Here is a 21,218-nt window from a genome sequence, read left to right as displayed (position 1 = left end):
CTTCGGGACATCTTTGGGACATCTTCGGGACATCTTCGGGACATCTTCGGGACATCTTCGGGACATCTTCGGGACATGCTCGGGACATGTTCGGGACATCTTCGGGACATATTCGGGACATCTTCGGGACATCTTCGGGACATCTTCGGGACATCTTCGGCACATCTTCGGGACATCTTCGGGACATCTTCGGGACATGCTCGGGACATCTTCGGGACATCTTCGGGACATCTTCGGGACATCTTCGGGACATCTTCGGGACATCTTCGGGACATGCTCGGGACATGTTCGGGACATCTTCGGGACATCTTCGGGAAATCTTCGGGACATCTTCGGGACATCTTCGGGACATCTTCGGGACATCTTCGGGACATGCTCGGGACATCTTCGGGACATCTTCGGGACATGCTCGGGACATCTTCGGGACATCTTCGGGACATCTTCGGGACATCTTCGGGACATCTTCGGGACATCTTCGGGACATCTTCGGGACATCTTCGGGACATGCTCGGGAGATCTTCGGGACATCTACGGGACATGCTCGGGACATACTCGAGACATCTTGGGGACATGCTCGGGAGATCTTCGGGACATCTTCGGGACATCTTCGGGACATGTTCGGGACATGTTCGGGACATGTTCGGGACATCTTCGGGACATGTTCGGGACATCTTCGGGACATCTTCGGGACATGCTCGTGACATCTTCGGGACATCTTCGGGACATGCTCGGGAGATCTTCGGGACATCTTCGGGACATCTTCGGGACATGTTCGGGACATGTTCGGGACATCTTCGGGACATCTTCGGGACATCTTCGGGACATCTTCGGGACATGCTCGGGACATCTTCGGGACATCTTCGGGACATCTTCGGGACATCTTCGGGACATCTTCGGGACATATTCGGGACATCTTCGGGACATATTCGGGACATCTTCGGGACATCTTCGGGACATCTTCGGGACATGCTCGGGACATCTTCGGGACATCTTCGGAACATCTTCGGGACATCTTCGGGACATCTTCGGGACATCTTCGGGACATGCTCGGGACATCTTCGGGACATCTTCGGGACATCTTCGGGACATCTTCGGGACATCTTCGGGACATGCTCGGGACATGTTCGGGACATCTTCGGGACATCTTCGGGAAATCTTCGGGACATCTTCGGGACATCTTCGGGACATCTTCGGGACATCTTCGGGACATGCTCGGGACATCTTCGGGACATCTTCGGGACATCTTCGGGACATCTTCGGGACATCTTCGGGACATGCTCGGGACATCTTCGGGACATCTTTGGGACATCTTCAGGACATCTTCGGGACATCTTCGGGACATCTTCGGGACATCTTCGGGACATCTTCGGGACATGCTCGGGACAACTTCGGGACATCTTCGGGACATCTTCGGGACATCTTCGGGACATCTTCGGGACATGCTCGGGACATCTTCGGGACATCTTCGGGACATGCTCGGGATATCTTCGGGACATCTTCGGGACATGCTCGGGAGATCTTCGGGACATCTTCGGGACATCTTCGGGACATGTTCGGGACATGTTCGGGACATCTTCGGGACATCTTCGGGACATCTTCGGGACATCTTCGGGACATCTTCGGGACATGCTCGGGACATCTTCGGGACATCTTCGGGACATCTTCGGGACATCTTCGGGACATATTCGGGACATCTTCGGGACATCTTCGGGACATCTTTGGGACATCTTCGGGACATCTTCGGGACATCTTCGGGACATCTTCGGGACATGCTCGGGACATCTTCGGGGCATCTTCGGGACATCTTCGGGACATGCTCGGGACATCTTCGGGACATCTTCGGGACATCTTCGGGACATCTTCGGGACATGCTCGGGACAACTTCGGGACATCTTCGGGACATCTTCGGGACATCTTCGGGACATCTTCGGGACATGCTCGGGACATGCTCGGGACATGTTCGGGACATCTTCAGGACATCTTTGGGACATCTTCGGGACATCTGCGGGACATCTTCGGGACATATTCGGGACATCTTCGGGACATCTTCGGGACATCTTCGGGACATCTTCGGGACATCTTCGGGACATCTTCGGGACATCTTCGGGACATCTTCGGGACATCTTCGGGACATGCTCGGGACATCTTCGGGACATCTTCGGAACATCTTCGGGACATCTTCGGGACAGCTTCGGGACATCTTCGGGACATCTTCAGGACATGCTCGGGACATCTTCGGGACATCTTCCGGACATGCTCGGGACATGTTCGGGACATGTTCGGGACATGTTCGGGACATGTTCGGGACATGTTCGGGACATGTTCGGGACATCTTCGGGACATCTTCGGGACATGCTCGGGACATCTTCGGGACATCTTCGGGACATCTTCGGAACATCTTCGGGACATCTTCGGGACATCTTCGGGACATCTTCGGGACATCTTCGGGACATCTTCGGGACATCTTCGGGACATCTTCGGGACATCTTCGGGACATCTTCGGGACATCTTCGGGACATCTTCGGGACATCTTCGGGACATCTTCGGGACATCTTCGGGACATCTTCGGGACATCTTCGGGACATCTTCGGGACATGTTCGGGACATCTTCGGGACATCTTCGGGACATCTTCGGGACATCTTCGGGACATCTTCGGGACATGCTCGGGACAGCTTCGGGACATCTTCGGGACATCTTCGGGACATCTTCGGGACATATTCGGGACATCTTCGGGACATCTTCGGGACATCTTTGGGACATCTTCGGGACATCTTCGGGACATCTTCGGGACATCTTCGGGACATGCTCGGGACATCTTCGGGGCATCTTCGGGACATCTTCGGGACATCTTCGGGACATGCTCGGGACATCTTCGGGACATCTTCGGGACATCTTCGGGACATCTTCGGGACATGCTCGGGACAACTTCGGGACATCTTCGGGACATCTTCGGGACATCTTCGGGACATCTTCGGGACATGCTCGGGACATGCTCGGGACATGTTCGGGACATCTTCGGGACATCTTCAGGACATCTTTGGGACATCTTCGGGACATCTGCGGGACATCTTCGGGACATGCTCGGGACAACTTCGGGACATCTTCGGGACATCTTCGGGACATTTTCGGGACATCTTCGGGACATGCTCGGGACATCTTCGGGACATCTTCGGGACATGCTCGGGACATCTTCGGGACATCTTCGGGACATCTTCGGGACATCTTCGGGACATCTTCGGGACATGCTCGGGACATGTTCGGGACATCTTCGGGACATCTTCGGGAAATCTTCGGGACATCTTCGGGACATCTTCGGGACATCTTCGGGACATCTTCGGGACATGCTCGGGACATCTTCGGGACATCTTCGGGACATCTTCGGGATATCTTCGGGACATCTTCGGGACATCTTCGGGACATCTTCGGGACATCTTCGGGACATCTTCGGGACATCTTCGGGACATGCTCGGGACATCTTCGGGACATCTTCGGGACATCTTCGGGACATCTTCGGGACATTTTCGGGACATCTTCGGGACATGCTCGGGACATCTTCGGGACATCTTCGGGACATCTTCGGGACATCTTCGGGACATGCTCGGGACATCTTCGGGACATCTTCGGGACATCTTCGGGACATCTTCGGGACATCTTCGGGATATCTTCGGGACATCTTCGGGACATCTTCGGGACATCTTCGGGACATGCTCGGGACATCTTCGGGACATCTTCGGGACATCTTCGGGACATCTTCGGGACATCTTCGGGACATGCTCGGGACATGTTCGGGACATCTTCGGGACATCTTCGGGAAATCTTCGGGACATCTTCGGGACATCTTCGGGACATCTTCGGGACATGCTCGGGACATCTTCGGGACATCTTCGGGACATCTTCGGGACATCTTCGGGACATCTTCGGAACATCTTCGGGACATCTTCGGGACATATTCGGGACATCTTCGGGACATCTTCGGGACATCTTCGGGACATCTTCGGGACATCTTCGGGACATGCTCGGGACATCTTCGGGACATCTTCGGGACATGCTCGGGACATCTTCGGGACATGCTCGGGAGATCTTCGGGACATCTTCGGGACATCTTCGGGACAACTTCGGGACAACTTCGGGACATCTTCGGGACATGCTCGGGACATGCTCGGGACATCTTCGGGACATCTTCGGGACATGCTCGGGACATGCTCGAGACATCTTCGGGACATGCTCGGGACATCTTCGGGACATGCTCGGGGCATGCTCGAGACATGCTCAGGACATGCTCGGGACATCTTCGGGACATCTTCGGGACATCTTCGGGACATCTTCGGGATATGCTCGTTACATCTTCGGGAGATCTTCGGGATATCTTTGGGACATCTTCGAGATATCTTCGGTATATTCCGGGACATCTTCAGGACATGCTCGTGACATCTTCGGGACAGCTTCGGGACTCGGGACATGCACGGGACATGCACGAGACATCTTTTTGACATCTTCGGGACATCTTCTGGAGATGTTCGGGACATGCTCGGGACATCTTTGGGATATTTTCGGGACATCTTCGGGACATCTTCGGGATATCTTCGGGATATGCTCGGGACATGCTCGGGACATCTTCGTTACATGCTCGGGACATCTTCGGGACATCTTCGGGACATCTTCGGGACATCTTCGGGACATCTTCGGGACATGCTCGGGACATCTTCGGGACATCTTCGGGACATGCTCGGGACAACTTCGGGACATCTTCGGGACTGGCTCGGGACATCTTCGGGACATCTTCGGGACATCTTCGGGACATCTTCGGGACATCTTCGGGACATCTTCGGGACATCTTCGGGACATGCTCGGGACAACTTCGGGACATCTTCGTTACATGCTCGGGACATCTTCGGGACATCTTCGGGACTTGCTCGGGACATCTTCGGGACATCTTCGGGACATGCTTGGGACAACTTCGGGACATCTTCGGGACTTGCTCGGGACATCTTCGGGACATTCTCGAGACATGCTCGGGACATATTCGGGACATGCTCGGGACATGCTCGGGACATGCTCGGGACATGCTCGGGACATGCTCGGGACATGCTCGGGACATGCTCGGGACATGCTCGGGACATGCTCGGGACATGATCATTACATTCTCGGGATATCTTCAGGACATCTTCGGGACATGCTCAGGACATGCTCGGGACATGCTCGGGACGTGATCGGGATATGCTCGGGACATGCGGGGGACAACTTCGGGACATGCTCGGGACATGCTTGGGACATGCTCGGGACATGCCCGGGATATGCTCGGGACATGCTCGGGACATTGTCGGGACATGCTCTGAACATGCTCGGGACATCTTCGGGACATGCTTTTCACTTTTCAAGCAAAAAAAAATTTTTTTTTCCATAATTTCTCATATTTTCTTTACAAAAACTTCTGATTCGTTATTAACCAAAACTTTCCACTTTTTACCTACTTCCAAAAAGGATGAGGTGTTCAATTCGTCTGGATTTTTTTTTATGTTTGTTATTATGATTACTAAAGAAACCAATTTTGATAATTCTTTTTGTATTGGAAAGCTGGTGCTTGCAATGTGGTCCCATTTCAATTTCGTCCAGTTATGGCTACAGAAACTATGAGAATCACCATAAAACCCGTTTTGATCCATGGAAGTCGGTTTTGTTTTTTTTTGATAAAAATGATTATTTGAAACACTTTTGGATCAAACTAATTTCATCGTCATTTACCAAAACTCTACGCACTTGTTCCGAAAATTCAAATAAATCCGTTTACTTTGGGCATATTAATAATTTCTCTGTAAAGAAATCATTTAAAATACCGTTATCAGTTCAAAGACCATCACAAATTTGTATACACGTGGTTGTTATCTCTTTAATTTAATAATAGAGTAAGACCTTTTTCCCTTATATCCGGCTGAATTAGTTAAACCAGCAGAGAATTCAACATAATTTCTTTCAAACCTTATCAAACATCATACACTCCGAAGTTTGACCTCCCCCACATCAAACCTTTTCAAACATCGAACAAATTCAGCTTCAAACCAAAAGAGTTCAAAAATCCTCATCTCTGCGCAAGATATTCCCAATATCCTCTTCTCAGAGAAAAAACTTGACAAGAGTATTTTTATCCAAATGAATTGAGCATGGAATTTTCCAATTCTCAGTCAGTCCTCGCAGTTATCCGTTTACATCTTTGCGACCTATCCCACGGAAATAGATTTAGCTTCACATCTTACCAGGTCACTTGGGCACTGGGTTCCTTATGATTTTTTGTCTACTTTCTATTTCGTCCTTGTTGGGGTGTATTTTTATTTTTTTTTTTTATTTACTACACATTTTCGTCACACACAGTTGTTAGAAGGTTTGTTGGCTGGGTGCTGGGGATAAATTCATTTCATTTCGAATGAAAGACAAAAAAAATCCACTCCTGCTGATGATGGCTGTAGTTGTTGGTGTCACACAGGGACACATGATATTCTCTAGTCCGTAACACAGAATAGAAAATGCAATTTCACCCCCAATGAGATTTTATAAACAACAAAAGATAAAAATCCTTAAAAAAAAACAAAAATTTAAAATTCCAAAAGAATATAAATTTTTACAAGTGGTTGTTGTAGAGTTGTAGTAGTAGAAAAAAGGGATATTTTTAGCTTCATACACACTCACATTCAACAGACACACAAATGTGAATTTATTATAAGGTTTTTATTTTTTTTTTGCTTCTTGTTTTATTTATTTTTATTTTTATTCTTTTTTTTTTGGAAAATTTATATATTTTTTTAATTAATTCCCTGTTCCTCGAAAGGTTTTGTGTTGTATAGTTTGCGCAATCCTTCGCAACGTAACGCAAACAAGCAAGCGAACAACGTCAACGATATTTAAGCGGGGGGTTGGGTTTGGTTTCATTTATTATTTTGTTTTGATTATATGGTTGTGAGTTGAGCTACAAAAAAAAAAAAAAAAAAAAAACATAACGAAAGAGCAGGGTTTTAATTATTTCGTGTACCGTTAATATCATTTTAAAGGAGAGTCGTCGTTGTTGTTGTTGTTAGGGAGGATGATGATGATGATGTATAAATTATATTTTATACGCGAGTATGAACGACGCCATGTATAGAAGTATTCCACGGTACACGCTCACGCTCATACAACAACAACAACAAAAATTAAATTTTAATTTCAATTTATACAGAGAGTGAGTGATTAAGCTTTGTCCTCCTGACACATTCATCGTGGCTAAGTGGGGGCAAAAAATAAAAAAAAAAAATACACAAAAGATGAAAACTACATAAACCTGAATTTAAATACTGGTAAAATTAATTATGTCGTTAAATTTTATTTTATTTTTAAAAATTATTTTCACATTTTTAAAGAAAAAAATAAATAATATAGTATACAGCTTATTTTGTTAAGTATTGTTATTGGCGATGGAGAGGTGTTCTTTTATTTATTTTTTTTTTGTATTCTCCATGGAAATGGCTCAGTTTAACTGCTTTTTTACGGAAATAGTATTAACGCTTATTTAAGAATATAAATAAAATGTTCTTTTTACGAGGAACTCATTTCCGTGTTTTAAGTGGTTCTGGGCGAGGAGAACAAATTAACACCGACAGAAATAAAAATGAGTAGTGCTTTGTTTTATAGATTGAAATAGAATTTTGGGACCAATTAACGTTGGAAACAATAGTTGAAAACGAGTTGGAAATTCGAAATGGATTTCGAATAATTGCACAGTTGCATGTGTAAAAATTTTTAATCTATGATTTTCAACTTTTTTAGTTGAACGCATTACAGCTTTTTTGTCATCAATTTGGTAAGTTACTGTTGACTTTTACCATTTTAGCAATTTATATTCGATACTGCATCCCTTGACTTATTTAAGAATACATTTTAAGCGGAAAAAGTATAATTTAAAAAAAAACCAAGATTAATTTTAAAACTACAAAATTACGAAAAATTATTATTATTATTATATACATAGTACTTCGTACATGAATGTACGAACTACTGACACTTATCAGCGCGGCAACTGAGGCCATTTGGCTGAGACAACACCAGACAATGACAAAGAGAAGGACAGATAGACACAAAGAAAGAACATATAACATAGAACTACGTGGCACAGAGGAGGAGACATAGTTGAAAATTGTCTCATATTATCGCACAGGTGGCTTCAGTTAAGCTGGCGATTTAGAAAAAACTTCTGAGCCGACCGTTGGGCTCGAACCCACGATGTCTGGCTCTGAAGTCATCTACTTATTCCTCTGTGCCATGGCCACCTGCCGAAAAATGAAAATTTTAGATTTGTGAGGGGATTTCGCAATCCATCAATATCGTATTCAATCTTCAATTAAGTTTAACATTTATTGCCTTGATGGATGAGGAATAAGCTATATTATTGTAATTAATAGTGCATTTTGTTCAAATTGGCATTTATTTCCCATAAAACTTTCTGTTTCTGAAGCTAAAAAAGTGTAAAAATATCCGATTTTCGTAAATAAAAAAAAAAAACACGTGAACATTTAAGTCATTAATGGAATATAATAATATGACTTGAAAAATAGAAAACTGAATTTTCTTTCAAATGACACCTAAACATCATTAAATGGAACTCTTTCTGAAAAAAGTATGAAACTGAGTATATAGAAATTACGCATTCTTTGATGGAATCAAACAGTTCCAGGCTTCCTAGATGAGGAATATAAGCTTTATTTTAAACACTAATAATATAGTTTGTTTAGAATTGTTCTATGTTTCTTTTGGGAGCGGGTCAAAATACTGCTTTAAAAAATCTGCTTTTTTAACGAAAATTAAATTTTTCAAAATTCTAGTTTTTTCTATTTTGAATTTAAAAATTCAACTAATTTTGTTTTATTTTTTTTTCATAGCAAATGCGCTTACAGCTCATTAATGTACTTCAACTTTAATACTTTCCCTACTTTTTTCCGCTGTGGATTTGGGCCTCAACCAACAAGCTTCGCCAGCCAGCTCTATCCTTAGCTCGTTACTTCCAGTTTCGCACGCCAAGTTGATTGAGGTCCCCTTCCACTTGGTTGCGACACCTCAGACGAGGTCTTCCTCTACTGCGCCGTCCCTCTGGGTTGGAGTCGAAAACTTTCCGGGCCGGAGCATTGTTGTCCATGCGCTCCACGTGACTTAGCCATCTCAGGCGCTGCACCTTCACTCTCTTGGCTAGGTTAGCGTCCTTGTACAACCCGTAAAGCTCGTTGCTGTATCTTCTTCTCCAATCACCATCATAATAATCCATTTGGCAATAAAATTTGACAATATATGACTTACAAAATAACCCAGCAAACATTTTAATTCAGAATTGAAACATAAATAAATCACAAAAGTGAAGAAACTGACCGGCAAAGAATTCACTTATGATGCAATTTGAATTCTTTTACTTTTTTTATATGAATGATTTATGATTCCAAAATTCTTCATTTAATCTTCATTAAAATGAATGTATATATTAATTTAATTTTATATATTAATTTAATTTAAATTCAGAAAAATTAATGAAAACTGAGTTTTGGGTAGGAATTTTTCATTTTTGGTGATGAAAGTCTGAATTTTCAGAAAATCTTATGATTTTGGCAAAAGTATTGCTTTGCATCAAATTTTACAATTTTAATATCCCTCCCTGGAGGAGCAATAAATTATTTTCTTTTAATCAATCTCTGTCTGAATTTAACAATTCTGAGCTTGATAGATAGGAAATAAATTATATTTTGGACTTAAATAATATATTTTGCTCCAAATTTCACACACTTGACCTTAAATCATCTTTTTCTAGATCAAAAAAACTGTGACAAAATTTTCAACTTTTTAAGATGTTTTGTTAATGGATCAACATAACAACCATTCTCAACAAAATTTAACAGTTCATGGCTTAAATTATGAGGGACTAATTATGTGTATTTTTGATGGTAACATTGTATTAAGTTCCAAAAATCATGTATTTATTCTGAAAATTATGTGTTTCTGAGAAATTATATTTAAAAACACTTTTCAATAGAATTTTGGTAAAAAAAAAATCCTCATAATTTTTATTCTATTTTTTATGCTTTAATTCTTCTTTTGTTTTGTTGAAAATACCACAAAATCATTCATCGAATGGAAACAATTAAAATCTATAGCAATTCGCATGTATTGATATTGATTGTTCGAAAGTGTATACAAGAACAAAAACCACTTGAATAGCAAGGATGGGGTTGTGAGGTGGGAAGATTATTATTGCTATTTTGCAATCCATGTGTAATTTGTATTAGAGCTTTTGTACAAATTGCCAACTGACCTCATGAGTTGAATAGAGGGTCATGGTTCAAGGCTTTATGCTTATGCATGACTTAATTAGTTAAGTGTAGAGGTAATTACATTAAACTCCAAACTATTACTATAAGACTGTGAATGCCTTTAAATATATACGGGTATGTTGGATAGTCAAAGCTAATAGAGGTTAATGAAACAAGCGAATCATAAATGCTTGTTAATAAATTGTGGGATAAATAATATGACAGTATTATATTGATCATTATTATTATTCCTTTCGAAATGTACTGTCATACTAAAGGAAGTTTTGCTTATTTCTAAGAAATATAAATTTGTCAAAAAGCTAGGTATATTAAAATTTAAGTGTAGTACAATCGATATCAGCTCATCACTTTCAAAAACAAGGTGGTTTTAGTGTGGAAATCTCTTTTTAACAGTATTTTTTTTAATATGTCAAGAATTCAGTCGATTAAAGCCCATGTATAGTAATAGGATTTTTGAAGGCAAAAATTGTCACAAGCTTGTGTTCCGGCTTTTGGCACCTGTTTTCCCAATTTGAATAAAATAATAAAATGCACATGGATTCGGGGCATTTCAGAGTGTCTTCCTTCCTAAGGATTGGACAATTCTGTTTTCTTACTGGAAACGTAATAAAATCTCCTTTTATATTGAATACGATTTCCGCGACTTTTCGTTAAAAAATCTATAATTTCACATAAGCAGACATAAGCAGAATTGATTTTCTAGCGTCACACCCGTTACATCTAATTTTAAGAGTTTAACAAGTAAATACATTAGGTACCTGCTTTATTTATTAAAAAGTACACAACCCATGAACAATATAAAGAACGACTGGGTCGCACAAACTTGCTCTTAGAGTTAAAGTTGCTTAAATTTTTAAGACTTTTTATACAGAAATTTGGAAAAAAAAAAATAAAATTCGTTTAAAAAAAAAAAAAAATTTGAAATTAAATTGCCCTCCAAAACAAGTATGCAGTTTTGATTGATATATTAACATGCATTTTTAGAAAAAAAAAAATTTTCAAAATCGTTAGAGCCGTTTTTTTAAAAACTAATTTTTTATAAATAATTTTTTGGAAAAAAAGTTTTAAAATAAAATTGGTATGCCATTTTGTAGAAATCACTAATCAACATCTAAAAACAAAATTTCAAAAAAATTCAATGTCCCGTTTTCAAAAATTTCAAAATTTTTTTAAAAATCCAAAAATAATTTTTTTCAAAATTTTATTTTTGGCTTATATTTAAATTATATAAATGCTTCTTCACAAAAAGTTTCGTTGAAATCGAATAAGCAGTTTCGGAGATAAGGGGATTTGAAAAAAAAACGCTTCTATGGCAGGTACCGTTAATAATGATTTTCAAAAAAAAAAAAATTTTCTCTGAAAGATAGACCTTAGCTTAAAACTAACATTTGAATTTTTTAAACAAAATCGGACAGACGGACTTCCGGGACCCACTTTTTTGGCATTGTCTACCATCGTAATGTCATGGAAAAATGTTATCTCAACTTTTTTTTTTGTACGAATGCATAACTTGATATATAGTACCTATATCGCAAGTAAAAAATGAAGTACACTGAGGGAAAAAATAAATTGAAGTTGAAAAGTCTTTGTTTTAAAGATGAACTACTTTGATTTATGTTACTTTAAAATAGGTTACCACTAAAAATTTAAGTTTTTTCCACGTTGATTTTAAAATGTTTATCTTCAACGCAAAATCATTCCGAATAAAAGTTAAATCAATGTTGTTTTCATTGATTTTACGTTGTTTTATTGTTACTTTTCCCTCAGTGTAACTCACACCCGTTACAATGGAAATACCTTAAAGCAACTTTAACAACAAGTGGAAATAATTGCGACTCGTACATTTTGTCTTTTGTCATATTTGATGTACTTAGTAAGTTTATAAAAAAACAGACAAAATGTGACATTACATGTAGAATACACATTATTCTTAGTTACAAACCAATAAGACCCTACATTAAATTCAACCAAACGAGATGTCTCTATTTATATTTCATTAAAACTGGCTCGTTTATAAAGTCAAGGTTATTCTTTGAGTAACCATTTAATAGAAAACAAAAATTCCAAATTGTATTCGCTTCAAATATTACACCAACATTTAAAAATGTTGTAATTTTCACATCATATATTTTTGTGGTCTTAACAAACAATAACAAAGATCTTTCTAATGAAACCAAAATAACCGCAACGTCAAAAAAAAAAAGGAAAATTTATTTTTGTATTTTATAAACAATTTCTCCGAATCAAGAGTCCTTCAGGCATGAAGTTAAATTAACTAACATTTTCAGAATATAACAAGATTCACACATGCGAAATAAGGTGCATCCTAGAAAAATATTATTTGATACACTTTTTTTTTCTTCTAAAAATAAAAACACAAAATGTTAATAATGAAGAGTTAATATTGGAGTAACTAAAGCTCAAAAATTGGCAATATTAGGGAACCCGGCCGAACAGCTTAGATTTTGATAATCTTCTTTTTTAAATTGCCGGTGTTGCCGTTTTGATTTTTTAAATTTAATTGAAGATTTTCGTGAACAACAAAATTTTTTTTCAAAATTTTTCTTAAATTTCATAAATTAATTGATGCCAAAAGATTGTCTACGAAATTCAAAAAAAAAAAAGGGAAGTGAGGGACAAACGTTCAAGCGATAGATGCAATTTTCTTATTAATTGACTTCAAACACAAAAAAAAATATTTGAGCGCAACGGCAACACCTACAATATTTAAATATACATTTTTAAAAAGCTAGAAATTTAAGTTAATTGAAGTAAGGGCTTTTGAAAGAATGGTAACTGAACTCAGATTTTTGAAAAAAAAAACTATTGAAAAAATTTTAGCATGTCGTTTTTAAAACTTTTTCGTAATATAAATTGCATTTATTTTCAAAATTTTTTTTACTGCATTTATTATGATTTGAAATTATAAAAGGAAATGTCAACATGTATTAAGGTTTATGAAAAAAATTTTATTTTCGAAAAACTTTTTTTAATAGAAGTTTTGAAAAAATATTTAACTTATTTTTTTTTTAAAGTTCAACATCTAAACATAAAATTATTTTTTATTCATTTAATAACCCTTACTGTTGAAAGTTAAATAGCAAAAATTGAAAGTTCTTATTTACCAAAGTCTTTGAGAAAATTAATTATTTCAATGCAAAAATTCAGTTTTTATCGAAAAACCCAGCAGAAAACAGTCATTTTGAATTTTTTTTTTTTTTCAAAAGTGTGATATATGTTAATTTTTTTTCATATTTTATTAGAACACGTTTGGAAAAAAGTCATTGTAAAATTTTTTTAGTAACATTTTTTTTTTAAATTCTGAGTTTGAGGATTTAATTTTAAGAGATAAGAATAAAATGTATTTTAAAATATTGTAGGTGTTGCCGTTGTTTTCAAAATATTTTTTTTGTGTTTGAAGTCAGATTGTGAGAAAATTGCATTTATCGCTTTAACTATGGAAGGTTGTCCCTTACTCTCCTATATTTTTTTCCTTAAATTACCTAGAAAATCTTTTGCTATCATTTTTTTTATGAAATTTAAGCAAAAAAAAAATGGTTTTGTTAAAAAAAAATTTAATTTTAATTTTAAAAAACAATACGGCAACATCGGCAATTTTTAATCTATAGACTTTAAAGTACTTTTAATTACCTACGTTTGAAAAAAAAAAAAATAACGTCAAAATAAGAGCTGTTCGGCCGGGTTTCCTAATAATTTGCTTTAGTTACTCTACTATAAATATAATTTGTTAGAAGATAAAATCAAAAATATTTACATTTTAAAATTTATTTGAAACACAACAATCTCTTATTTGTTTCTGGTATATTAAGGATTCTTTGTCCTTGTTAGCATACATAAAGTTATTTTAAGGAAATTCATAAATATGCCATCTGGTCTAACCGATACCAAAATATGGCTTTTGATTAGTTTTATTATAATATTTTCAGAAATTCTCCAGTTTTATATTCCTTTCCAAGAGAATCAAAGGACATGTTAAGGAAACCACCATCACACAAATAATAAATGTATCTCTCTCCCACACAAACAAATCATATAGGTTATGACAATTTTGATTAGCTCAGGTCTCAGGTAATTGATTGAAATTTTCAATTTTGCTTGGCCCAAAAAAACCCAAGTTTGGTCGACAGAATGACACAGAGAGAGAAAAAAAATATATATATCATTTATTCCAATTCCAGGCTTGAAGATTGCAATCATTTCTCAACCAGAAATCTTGAGAGCTTTCAAGCAAAAACCTAGAAGAATATATTTTGTTGGCCATGGAGGAGCATGGACCGGAGCAGAGCAGAGCAGCATCCCAGGCAGGAATAAGAGCATACTCCGTCATCATGTCAACTATCTCCTAATGGACTACAAATACTGTCACCGAGAGTAGATATATAGACTGTCCCTCTTCTTGATGCTGCTGCTGTTTGCTCTGGTCCCAAAATATACGAAAACGAAAAACATAACAATGTCCTCATTTGTATTTATTTCCATTTCCATCTCGGCGAGAGGTTCCACCGCCCCAAAAATATGAAGGCCTAATACACAAGACACAACACAACACATAAAGTCAGCCGCACACAAATCATTTTCTAACCGAAAAGATAAATCTCTCTCTCTCTTGGTCTTGCTGTGTGCTCTCTTTCTGAGAAATCTAGGACCTGGGTCTGGGCCTGGGCTGATGGGTGATTGTTAGAACAGAGTCAGAGCTCTTCTCATTGTGTTGTTTAGAATTTTAAGGTAGAATGAGGATGTACATATATTTGTTTATGTACGACAACATTCAAGGCTTTAAGTTTCGTCGTCGGTAGTCTTTAATTTTGTCGTAAGCCCCCGAGGGGTTTTCTGTTTTCGTATTCGTATTCATTTTCGTGCGCTGACAACGCGGACGACGAAAAATACAAGGACCTTGGCTAAATATGCACCCTGATTGAAATAGCCCCGCAGCAGTTCATTGGCTTTGGCTTACAAGCAACTCCGACGACGACGACGACGAAAAACAAATAAACAAACAAACATCAAAATCCCGAAGGTACACAAACACCACATGGATACTGACTATGGCATAAGGGAATTCTTCCAGTTTCAGTTTTAATAATATCCCAGGCTCCTTAACCATAAATTTTGACTTGGCTCCTTATTAAGGAAAAGGAGCTATCCGCACTCAAGTGATTGGCGCTTAGTATTGGAATGCGGGGAAGGTTTTTTAAGAACTGCTTTGTCGGCCATACTGCTTATGATTTTTTTCGCGTGTCCTGCTTACAAAGAGAGAAAAAAAAATATTTAATGCCAGGATAACAGAACAAAAACTCAGCAGAATACAAAAAAAAAAAAAACAACATAAACACACAAAAGTTAAACATCCATTAAGCTCTTGTTATGCGATTACAATTACGCGAGTTCAGCAGTATCCATGGCTTTAACGTTCCATCTTTCCATTTCGCGCGTCCGTCGTCCGTCGTCGTTGTTACTCCTTAATGTCCTGTCCAGTGGTCCAGAGTCGAGTAAAAAACAGAAGGACTTGATGTCCACTTAGCGTTTTCCAACTATACACTATCTGGTCTTGTTTTTGTTGTTGTTTTTTCTCTCTTTGTTATCCTTTTTGAAGTTGTTGTTGTTTTTGTTGTTGTTATTGTTTGCGTGTGAGCGACCACACGATTCATTCCGGACGGACTATGGAAATGGAAGAAAAAAAAGAAGCTTTAGTTGGTTCTTGTTGTTGTTGTGCAGTTTGCTTTTTGCGATCCTTCGCTAGCATTGTTAATATACATTTTTAATTTTAAATTAGCGTGGTAGCTGAGCCATGCAAAATGTTTCTACCCTTTCTTCTTCTTTTTCAACCCTGGGAACGGCAACGATTTTTCTGGCAATTTGATTCTGGACATTAATAATAAGTTAACCCATCCACATGAACTCACACACACACACAGATTCGAGTCCAGCTTTTTTATGTTTTTGTTGGTTTTGTTCGGACGGAGAGAGATAATATCTTTTGCGTTATGCCTTTCAAGCCTTCGAGCTATGAAAAGATATTTGCATTGAAATTGGGATTAAGTTGCGAATGATGATTTTGTGTGAGAGAAGGAAAGTTTTTTGATGGCATGGTAACGCTGATCGCTGCTGACTATGGTGGACGTGATGTATAAATAAATTAAACCATTCAATGCCTGGAGGAGAAAAGGGAAAAATGTCCTTATCAATTTCTGATTGAACTGTCCGTTTCCGGGGTAGAAAGTCAAATCAAAACTATGTGCGATGAACTCATCTAGTTAATTTTGGCCTGAGGTGTGTAAGCTTACTTTTTTTTGGAATTGGTTTTTGACAGAAATGGGAAATGGGTATACGAAAAAGTTACTATTTTGAGAATTTTCGCGTTCATGTCATCATATCAAAATGTAATCAGGGAAAAGAGACTTTATAATCAAATTAATTTTCGTTTTGTTGAATGGAAATTTGATTTTTGTTAATGAGTTAATTTAGTTAAGTTGAATCAATAGTTTCAAGATTGATGGAGGTTTTGGGAAATAGTTTATATTGAGGGTAAAAAATCTTTATTACTCATTTTATTCATTTTGCGAGAATGCCAAAACTCATTTTCCGAATATTGTTGGAAGAAAGTATGTCCGCAGAATGGCATTGCATTGCCCGATCAAAAGTTTGAATTCTAAACTATGGATGGGTGTAAATTACTAATTGTTTGTCACCTCAGTGAGAATTTTTTTAAAATCTAGTCTTATTTCAGTAATTGGTAAGTGATGTACCAGACAGAACCTTAACTGATGTTTTGGGCTAATCGAATATTTTGGTAAGATATTTCTTCTATTTTTCCCAAGTGTGTTTCTGAACTGGCTTCTCCTCGATTTAGTATTGTTGAAACGGATCATTAACCGGTTACTGTCCTTAGTGTAACACTGATATCTATCTGTTGCTTATCATTTCTTACTAATTTAAGGGTGCTGATTCCGAAAACAACATTAGTTTTTTTTCTAGCAGCTCTAGTTTTTAAATTAGTCATACATGAAAATGCATAGAAATTCATTTTGTATTTTTATTTTACTTACTGAACCGAAATACATTACATTACAAATAAATTTTTCCAGCAAAACTTTAAAAACGCTTGTAATAATAAAATCTAAAAAAAAAATTGTATGAAACTACCCACAAAATGTGAAAAATGAAAATATCTAAAAAAAAACCAATAGAGCTCCTAGAAAGCAACAATTGTAATTTTTAGGCTTAGTGAACCCAATTGCATTAGGTTCGACAAATGTAAACAAACAGTTATAATAAGCATAACTTTTAAATTATTATGATACTGCCCCCAAAAAGTGGAAAACTTGAAAAAAATTATCTACAATTTTTTTATTTGCTAACTTTCTTGTAAAAAAATTTATAATATAATAATTCTTATAGTAAAGTACTTAAGCTAAAGACCTGACATATTTACAGTAGCGAGCAAAACAAAAAAAAAATGCAAACAATAAAAACATTTGCATTTTTTTGCTCGTCTAAAAACGCATATTTATGTAGACTTTTGACGAAATAATGGTTTTGGAGTAAAATATTCCACAAATTGACTCTGTTTAATAAAAATAAAACAGTTTCAATATGCTAAATTTGGTAACTTAGTTCTTGTTCGAAACTCTTTAAACCTTTTTGGTTTGCATTTTTTTTTGCTCGCTACTGTGCATCTGTATGTTTTGTGAAAAAAAAACGAAATAATTTCTTGACTCCAATCATAATTTACAAGAAAAATCTAAGAATTACCTTTTTTTGCGCAAAAAGTATAAAAATAATTTATTGAAAACATTTTTTTATTTTCTCACACTATTAAAACAATTTTTTTCTATCACAACCTATAAGAAGTTTTGTTTCATGTGAAAGATTATTATGTCACCTTTCATATGTTTTGTTTTTCCCGATATTCGGTAAAAAATCAAAAATAAAAAAAAAAAAATACCAATTTTATGTAAATGCATGCGCATGGCCATAACCTATTATGTCCTATATAAGTTTGAGAATTTTTGAATGCTCCAAAAAATTTCTAAAAATAAAAAAAAAACACACAAAAATACCCCTAAAAAGGTTTTTCAAAAATTTATATCTCGAAACGCAAAAAATCCATTTTAGACCTTTTTTTTCATTAGCTTTTGAATGGCATTTTTCAAACTGTCAAACAAAAATTTACCCCTATTTACCCTATTTAGTGATTGAATTTTTGCAAATATTATAACCTTCAAATTAATATCTTTAAAATAAGCTATAGAAGACTTTTGTGTCAAAATAGTTTATTTTCAATTTTTAATTGAAATTTATCCCGCATTGCTAAAAATTTCAGATGGAACGGGAGAAAATGGCGTCACTTTTTCGTGGATGCTGCCATGATTCATCGATTTATATCACCTCAAAAAAAAAAACAAAATAATTTTCTACTTCTTATATTAAGATGATGACTGTTCGGGAGTCAGAAACTAAGGAGTGCATACTTCACATATAAGTAACTTAACTTATTTTAAATTTTCCTTTTCGTTTAAATGAAAAAAAAAAAACACCTACGTTTCTAGGTAGATACTTTGCATTTTCATTATTCCTTCCATACGATTTATTTTGTGAATCTTTTCCTCCTTTCTAACAAAAGTTAAGTATTCTAAGAAATATATCAAATTCGAAGAAAATAAAACTCACCCAAATGCACATCTTAATAAAAAACTTCACTTCACTTCAGGTTATTTTCTTTTCAATGAAAATTTGCATTTAAAAACTAGATTTTTAGGTTAAAAGGACCAAAACCAACACAGAAAAGAAACTTTAATAAAATTAGAGTCTTTGTCTTTCCATACTTCACTTCTAACTCAATTGGAAATTCAAACTCATTACACTCCAAAAAAAAAAAAAAGAAGAAGCAAGCAACACTAAAACATAAAAACCACAAGAAATAGAAAAGAAGACAAAAATTGTCAGTGTGTGTAGTTTGTAGAGTGTCTGTAGGTGAAAGAAGAGAAAAAGAAATTATTATTCAAAACTTTAAATGAAGCGCATTAGTTCTCCACTCAACGAACACATCCTGTTTTATTTTTTTTTCGAAAGGAGCGAATCCAGCTGTCGAAGTCGACCTATCTGCCGCATTTCTATATCTGCAAGTATTCTGTGAGTTAAAAGAAAAACTCTGTAATGAAATTAAAATTCAATTAAAATGCAAGTAATTTTCTCATTTACATTTTAACCATGAATAACGGGGCATACCGAGGAGCACAAAACCCCCAGCCCATCAGCGACAATGGTAACAGCCAACACGACTCTGCCACCAGGATGAGTGGTGGTTATGGAGTTAAGTTCGAACCAGGAACCATCGCATCGCGCTGACGTTTTCCCTAGAGGAGAAGCTGCAACAGCAACATCAACATCCCAGCAATCCTCCAGAGCCGTTTTGTGGCAACACCAACTACAGAAAACTGATGCTGTGTACGGTACCTGTGCAACGAGAAGGACCTACCAAGGATATAGTTTAAAATTATTTTCAATTTCACATGAGTAACGTTCAACGGCAAAGCCACCTTTTATACACACCTTGATGAAATTCCGAGAAGAATCTCTCTCTCTCTCTCTGAATAAAAGTTAACTAACAGATAGGGGAGGAGGGGGTTGGAGGGGGTAGTAGGGGGAGTAGAAGACTAACTAAAGGGATAGAGTTTTAATTTTTTTTTTTTTGTATTTCGGGAGGTGGGAGTGATGGGGACTCAAGAGAGAGAATGCTAAAGGACACAAAGAGTCATCACGATGTGGAGATGAATACACCTAGGGCACACTAATTATGCACCTACTCATACCTCATTTTCGAGTGTGAGAGTAGTCGTCGTCAGTTCATAGCAGCGGAGTGTGTGTGGTATTTACCTACATCTACAAAAAAAAAACTCTCCCATCTGCTTGAATTTTATATATATTTTTGCAAGAGTTTTGTAAAGTGGCAACAACGAGAAGAAAAATATTACAATTTTCAATTGTATAAGAGTGGGCGGGGGGAAGGGGGCGGGCGAGTGATGTGTCAGAATTACTTTTACCTCAAAGTTGCAAGAAAAAAAAAAAAACGAAAAACAGGTAAATGGAATTCACTAGATTTATACGTAACACGCACCCAAGTAGCACTACTGTCTGCATAGAGCTGAAAACTTTGCTTCGCATAAATTAGTTTAAGTGATGACACTTGAAGTGAATTTTTTTTGGTTTTGTTTAATAAAATTAAAATGAAACTTTTTCAATTTTGCATATACAAAATGGAGCAAATGATGTGGGTCCACCGTTGAGTACAACTTCAATATTAAATTGACTAACTAGTTTAGTGATGAATGAGAAGTTTATTTTTTTTTTAAACCAGGTCGAGTTTTTGAGGTAAAACAAACTAATTTGAAAATACTTCAGAATAAATAAAAATCCAAGCGTTGGGATGAAAACTTTTCAAGTGGCTGCACGCACTTGTATTTTTCAATACTTATTGATTTAAAGTATTTAAAGCTTAGGGCGTTTTAATTAACAGAACTCATTATAAAAAGCATGAAGTGAATTTATTTCTAAAGTGGCAACACTAAACTTATTTGATAACACATCAAATTAACTTGTTTTAGGTATAAGAGAAGCTTATAAAACCTATACAAAACAACACTTTTATCGAAGAAGGAAAGTAAAACACCAAAAATTTAGAAGAAAATCTCTTAAGTGGCAACACTAAATTTCCATCTTTTTTGTCGTTCTTATGCATTTTTTAGTACAAAAGTAAACTGATATGTACTTAATGATTTGTATATGTACTTAATGCTATAATATGTACCAGTCTTTGCTTGGGCGCCGTTTTTAAACCGATTTTTTATACATCAATTACA

Source organism: Episyrphus balteatus, chromosome 4 (genome assembly GCF_945859705.1).
Source record: "Episyrphus balteatus chromosome 4, idEpiBalt1.1, whole genome shotgun sequence".
NCBI lineage: Eukaryota > Metazoa > Arthropoda > Insecta > Diptera > Syrphidae > Episyrphus > Episyrphus balteatus.
This window is presented reverse-complemented; position numbering follows the sequence as displayed.